The 7,661-nt window shown below is 30.7% G+C and overlaps 1 long non-coding RNA gene across 1 annotated transcript; it reads left to right on the forward strand.

Annotated features, from left to right (window-relative positions):
* Nucleotides 1-882: 882 nt before the first annotated feature.
* On the forward strand, nucleotides 883-7,318 carry LOC129984395 (uncharacterized). Its single transcript, XR_008785484.1, has 3 exons — nucleotides 883-1,027; nucleotides 2,425-2,717; nucleotides 6,329-7,318. It is a non-coding gene; the product is annotated as an uncharacterized LOC129984395 (long non-coding RNA).
* Nucleotides 7,319-7,661: the final 343 nt, after the last annotated feature.

Raw genomic sequence — 7,661 nt, forward strand, 5'->3', positions numbered from 1 at the left:
ATGTCCAAATGAAAGTCAAGTGATTCAATAGATACATACTTATGCAAGTATTTGATCATGGAATCGCCAATAAAGAGAGCCCTCATTGTAAAACAGTGAGATAAAATGGAAAAATGGAATTCTTTCAAAAGCTAGTAATAGTAACAAAATTCTGTACAAACTGCCAAAAAAGCACAGAGCAAAACAGAAAACAATTATAAGATTCAATATACAGAAGATGTTCCAAGATTTTTATTAGATACTACAAATAAATTTGAAACTATCAAGTTCAATACACCACTGAATAATTAAAAAATTGAAATAATACACAAATTAAATGTAAAAAACAATCAAACAATTTCCCAAGTTAGCACTAATCTGGAAATTAAAATCTTTCAGATTATAGATAATAATAAGATTAATTAATCTAAGGAAAAACAAATAGTAAAATTAAATATAAAAGTATATAATATAAAATACAAGCACAAAGAAACTTTTTTGTTTCCTAGCTAACCCTAATTAGTATGTTCAGTGATACTAATTCTAATTCTAATTAAGGTAAGTAAAGTAAAAAAAAAAAAAAAAAAACTCTAAATAATATGAATAAATAATGAAAGATAAATAAACAATATAGATTAATAATATATAAAAGAACAAAAAGAATTCTTATCTCCACAAGCAAACAAAAGGTGTAGGAGATTCAATACACACGTCTCACGTACAGCAGAGCAAAAAGAAAAAGGATTAGTCACTAAATATTGCTAGATAAAGCCCGCGCTAAATGACCAGTATGACGTCAACAAAGTGTTACGTCATACCCGATGAACTTTGGTTCACATCCGGTAGAATCAGGGGTATACATCCGGTGGCAACGACTTACTCCAATCTGTAAAAACCCTGTTTTTAAGTATAAGTGAATTGGACTTTTTTTTTTTTAACCGCTTAGAAGTTTCTTTAATGAAACTGAATTACAGTTTGGTTATCTGTTGGTATTGGATACAATATTGGCTCCAGAACTGCTTTCTATTGTTATTCCGGTAAATAATGGGTAAGCTGCGCTCTTTTTTTTTTTTTTTTTTCCTTCGCATAAATCCGACAGTCGACTATGACTACTTGGTTCGTTTTTTATCTATCTAAAATAAGTAGGCTTTTTTCACTGAAATATCTCTTGACAATAAGTTTATTTCGGAGAGATTTATAATATTTTGACCCGGAATTTTTTTCGAAAATCGATACCTTTTTATAATTTACATTACCGTTTGAAGATCATTGCGCGAGTAAGTGCATTAATTTTGATTTCAGTAGTCGTCTTTTTTTTAAAAAATTTATTATGGAAATTTGTTAGTTTAAATAAACGAGAAATCCAACTTTGTACAAATATTATATCATTAAAAATCGCTGGAAATTATTTATATTTTAAATGTGTTTCTATGTATTGCATGAAGGCAAAATGAATCTAGTTTTTTCTTCAGTTACGATGCATAAAATTTTATCGACAGCGGAACCTTATCAGAATGAAGAATAGTACACGAGATATTGTATAAGTATATCCGCATATTATAGTATATTATAGTAACCTGTCATTGCAGCTAGCCGTTTGACTATACGTTCGTTGTTCTTATTTCATTCATTTATATTTGATTCACGAGTTAACTGCTACAATTAATGCGATTCATTTTAATGCTGTAGAATAGCTTTATAGTGTCGCAAATAGTCTATAATGTATAGAAAACTTGCAGCACTATGTTCTTAAATTTTTAAATTATATTCGCCTTTCGGTTCCAGTGTCTTTGCACTTTTTTTCCGCCTGAGAGTAAAACTTTATATTTAGGAAGATTCGTAAATGTAGCGAAACGGTGACTTATTTTATGTCAACTAAAATTGCATCTCTTTTCTTTTTTGATCTGAAGAAAGACTGTTGCATCTTCCTAGCATTATAAAGTTGATAAAAATAGCAAGCTCTTGAATGATCGATGTCTACAAAATTTAATTCATTTGCCTGTGCCATCCCACTTTACATAAAGTAGCAACGCAAGATTTCCATTGATAGAATATTTTAGGAGTCATCTTAATTACTATTGCAGCAAATTGGTATGAATCATCGCAATTTATCTAGTAACGAGTTTTATATCGAAGGAAAAATTCAACAAGTTTGGTATGAATTGGAAGGGATTTTGGATTACAAATTCTACATTTACTAATCTGCAATGTTCAGATATTTAATTGCATGTTAAATTTAATAATTCAGCCGTAATGGAATCGCAAAATCTAATTGGAAATATACTTAACAGTGAAACTGTTATTCGACTGTAAATGTGTAGAGAAAAATAGAGAAGACTTCTCTATTCTGTGTAAACAGTTTCGCATTTTATTAAACAGTTTCTTAATTTTGTAATCTACATACCCGGATACTATAACTTAAAATTAATAATCCATTTTTTTTAGATCTGAATTTCGCAGAAGATCTGGAATATAAAGTGACATTTGCACCTTTATGGACAACCTTCCTTTATCTGATGGAATGTGCGCATGTTGGAAGAAAGTCGTAGCAAGTGACGTAGGTTGCTTAGTTAAAAACCAATGCTAGTTCCTCGATGACTCGACAGACCACCATCACACCCTGTTAGATCGTTTAAGGATGACAGATGAATCTTTTAGGTATTCCCTTCTGTCGCACTGGATTTCGCTGGATAATTGTGGTTCCTTAGCTGCTCGAAGACTTCTTCTGCAGAATATTCGTAAACTATGAATATTTCTTCCCTGTTCATTCAGAATACTTGAGTTCCAGTTTCAATGCATTCATATCTTTCGTTTAGTTCAAAATGCCATATAATTCATGCATTCACTCTCGGATAGGGGTAGGAATCGTAAAATTTGCAGTAAGAGAAATTCTCTAAAATTAAAAATGAAAATTATTTCCTTATTTTGGAATATTCTCTGTTTGAATAAAGATAATTTTCCTAAAGGAATCTTATTTAAAAACTAAAATTTAATTTTATTCTTAATGATGAGTTCTAAAGTATTTGGTAGTTCACCGACAAGTTCCATTAAATATTATCTAACTTTGTTCAAAGCATTTAATTTAATTTCGCACACAATTTCATCTCGGGATATTTTTAAAGCATCCCGAATGCTTCAATCAATTTATTTACATTTTTTGTGTTTAGAGTTTAGCTTTCCCCGCTCTTAGTTTCTTCAAATGAAATTTAAACATTCAGTGCACATCGCTATTCAAAGTTTCATTTATGAACCGATTTAGCAAATTTCAGGTTACTTAAGGGAAAACTATATTGAACTCGCAACCTGTTTAAGTTTATTATCAGTTTATTCAGTTATTTTATTAAAATGCGATATAAATTATTGTGTCTTAAGAATTTCTATAATTTCAGACTACTTTATTGAACGCATCTGTAACTGCATATAATTAGGATATTAATTAAACAAGTTACAGAATGCTATTAGACATGCTCAGTAAGCTTGCCTTGCCACGAAGAACTCCAATCAGTCAAAGATAGAATATCCCGATAGAAATAGGCTTCAGAGCTTCATCCAACATGAAATTTTAACCGTTATTAAATAGTTAATCGGCATATCTTGCTTTGTTAAAACTTGAAATCCTGTATTTCGTACAATACAAATTATTTCATAAAGTAACTAGGAATCTTAATTGAACTATACCCCTTAACAGAAGATGGGTATTTTAATTTGTCTGAGCAATAATTTGCAATGCATGGATTCCATTTAATTCATAATTTTCATGCAATAAATGTGTAATCTTAATGTATTCCATATGAATAGTTTAATGGTCGGAAAAATCGATATTAAATGGAAAAAGGTAGTTGTCAAAAGCGACCAGATAGTTGAATAAAGGAAAATATCAATTTTGACCTTTACCTTTCATAGGATGTTAAATGCAGTTGTCCAATGCTTGTATATTCTATGTAGATTAATAGTATACTTATATAGTATGTATTTCAACTAATCTCGCTAATTCAACTGTGCAATTCCTTGTGCATCTTATCACCGCTCAGATTTTAGGAAATTACTTTGCTGTTCAAAATAATTCGTTATGGTTTTAGGATTTTTTGTAGCATAAAAACTTATTCCTTTTTATTAGTAGTTTGTGTTCAACTTTTCACTTCCTATTTATGTCAATTCCTTGATCAATAAATCTAACTTTCTAATTAAATAACACCTTTTTACTATTTAAATTCCTATTATGAGTGGTATTTCAGATATTCTAGTATTTGATATTTTAATTTAAAAATACTTAATCGATTCACTTAATTGCGGAGTTAAAATTAAAAAATCGCTAGTTCGATACCTGTCAGACTCCTTTTACGTAAAGGGGTTTGATATCAATCCGTATTTTCCTTAATCGATTTATATTAACATTTTATATTTTTTATTAGTGCCTTTTTCTTAATGCCGCCTTAATGAGTGCCGCTTTCATTACGAACGTAAATCAGGAATTCTGATATGCTACTACATAACACTTCAGTCGAAGTGTATTACAGTTTAACACATTTATAGTTGAAATGTAGAAAAATATATATTTGACCTTGTATCCTTTTTGTCGCAATTTAACACCAAATCAAAGAAATGAAGGATGCGATATGTGCCAAGCCAGACTCGTGAATCCAAATATAGCTTTCAAATTTATCACGGTGAATAAAATCACTCGTAAATATACTTGATACAAATTACTCAATCCTACTTCTATTCATAATGCATTTTTATTTAAATCAACCTAACTATCATGACGGGGAATTTACAGCTGTCACTACTTGCGAAACTATGGAAAAACTTCTTAGATTGATACATTGAAGTTACGCAGAATGCAAGTCTTTATATGGAAACTACATAACTATGGCTTTTGAGCAAATCGAACGTCCTGAATTAATATTAACCTCCTTTAACTCGACATACCGGTTATCGAAACTATAATTATCGGCGCTCTGGGTTTTTGAACATTTTCAGTTGTCAATTTGGACATAAAATGCTCATCGTCGTTTCGAACTTGGATATTAGGTGCATTTTATTCTCCTATCGAGAAGTACATTATGTCTAAGGGGATATTGAATTGCATTATGCATTAAGAAAGCTGTCATTGGATCTTACTCATGGATGCGATGTATGGAATTAAATCAAAATACTTATTAGATATTTGTTTGTGAAACGGTATCCGTGAGAGAACACGCTGTGAGAGTACAGACTTCACATACTATATATAACGTGGAGCCAAAGAACTATGGATTAATTGGACGTACTCAAAAGTGGTGGGGTAGGTCTGGTATGGGTGGATTTAAGTGTGGTAAAGATCTGGAATTAAAAATGTGGCTGCGAAAATCACTTACTCCGAAATTTTAAATTGCATGCAACTATGAGTTATTGTGGAGTGTGAAATGTCTGAGCTAAGGATTCGTTATGGTGGTGGTAGCGCACTTCTAGATTTTATTTCTTCCTCTAGAAAATCTTCCATAATCTGCAAAGAGGTGGCGTACCAAAATTACGCAGAAACGTCTACAGAAATGTGTACAGTTCTTTCAGCTACTCTTCAACATAAGAATCAGAATTGAAGAGCCTGCCATTCCGGGATAAACTTCTGCAAATATAGTGGCCATAGAAATCGATCGATTGAAAATAAAGCTGTATGTGACAGCCTTATACAAATCGTCCTCCTCGCTACGAAAATGTTACTAGGCTAAAAACTTGTGAAGTACTGCAATAAAACAAGTAAGGTTCCCAGGTAATTGCGTTTCTTTTAAGAAACGGGTCTTGGTTCGGTTTCTGTATTAACTTATTTTCAAGACTAATCAAATAGTTTACTATTGGCATTCAGGATATTGCAATGCATAATATCTGGATTTCTACAGCACGAAATGGAAATTGAATGCTTTTCAAGAGAAATTTTATCTGTATATATCATGGCGGCCATTTGAAGAGTATTATTTAAGGGCGGGTGGCGAAAAAAACTATACTGGAATCTCAAGGTTGATAATTTTGCTTAATTTGCCGTCACCACTTATTTTAATAAGAGCATTACTGTCTAAATCTTCAGGAGTTATAATTTTATTACGATAAGTAAAATGTCTAGATAATTTTTTCAAATGCAATTAAAACGATGCAAATAGCTCCATTGGGTCCAAAATATAATTGAATCGGAAACTTTTCAAACCATTGCCTTGTTAATAGGCAGTTTATTCAGTTTCAGTCAAATTATCTTCAGATATTTTGAATTAATTTCATGAGCAATATTAAATCGCCTTGATTTCTTTTTCCATTTTATGACATTCGACATCAATGGATTCGTATCTAAACTACTGACTCAAATATTTAATTCTTTCAGATGTCTGTTAAGAACAAGCTTTCATCGAAGTGAGCATGGCACAACAAATAACGTCTGGACCCTGCCTCAAACCTATATTGGAATGCTAATGCTGGCAATTGAATTATGGAAGATTACTCAATATATTTAATTCAGCTTGTAAACTGTAGAAGTTGAAGACCTTGAATATTAAGGTTAACATGAGCAATGTACACAGTAGAAATTTAAATTTCCTCTTGTCTGCATTATTTTTGGAAGTAAATGTATATATTTGAAATGTTTGTTATTTCAAAGATATTTTTGTGGCAAACGATTTGATAGGTCCTTTTTAAGGATTACAGAATATTTACGTTTTTTGGAATATGCAAAAAATCCTCTGTTTCAAACCTGACAAGTTTGATATGTTTTCTTATCGCCCTTGCATGGAATTCAAAACACGGGTATTTGTTGTGTCTGTAAATGTTTAATTTCCAAATGGTTCTTCGCAACTTTTTATCCGGATAATTCTGATTATAACTGAAGCAATAAACTATTGATGCTTATTGAGTTCTTTGATACGCAATGCTATGCACTTTTACTTACATAAACGATGTTTTAGAATAAAATCTAGATTGAAAAAAAATATTTTAGATCTATTCACCTTTTTTGTCTGTAGTTTTGATTAACTTTCCTAGAATTGAGAATTCCTGTTTTTGACTTCAATATGGATAGAATCCATATTGATCCCTCTTTATCTCTTGGATTGTATTTCTTATGTTCACACGTAAATCGTGAACAGAACTAATCGACTCGGAGGGAAGGAAACAGATATTGTAAATCTACTTAAAAAAATTTGAAACAAAATAGCTACTCCAAACATTTACTAAACAATTTTATTAATAAACTTGTAACTTTTCATTTTAATCTTGTACTGAAGCTTTTTCTGACCTTGTATATTTCTAGAGTTTAATTTGGCGATTTTTAAATGACGATTATCAGAAAAATTGCTCATTTTTAAAAATCAAGTGTTTAATTCTTGTACTTGTATCAAACTTTGGATTTTGTCAGGATTTGGATTCTGAAGTTGGTTTTAACTATGTAATGGATAACCAACGGATTTTTAAATATCAGTTGGTTATCCATTTCGAGATCTTAATAAGTACTTTAATCCAAAAGTTCCCTAAACTGAAATTTTGTAATATATGGTGTATGATATGTATCCATGTATGGGTAATATATAAAATATTTCTTAGAGGCAAAATGCCTTTATACTATGTATGAGGTAGAAAGATGCATTGTTAAACAATGTTTATTTTTCTAATTGTTTGAAATAAGGTTGAATTTAGAGAATATGGTATTTTTAATCTTGTACTGG

This window comes from Argiope bruennichi, chromosome 9, assembly GCF_947563725.1.
Source record: "Argiope bruennichi chromosome 9, qqArgBrue1.1, whole genome shotgun sequence".
Lineage (NCBI taxonomy): Eukaryota > Metazoa > Arthropoda > Arachnida > Araneae > Araneidae > Argiope > Argiope bruennichi.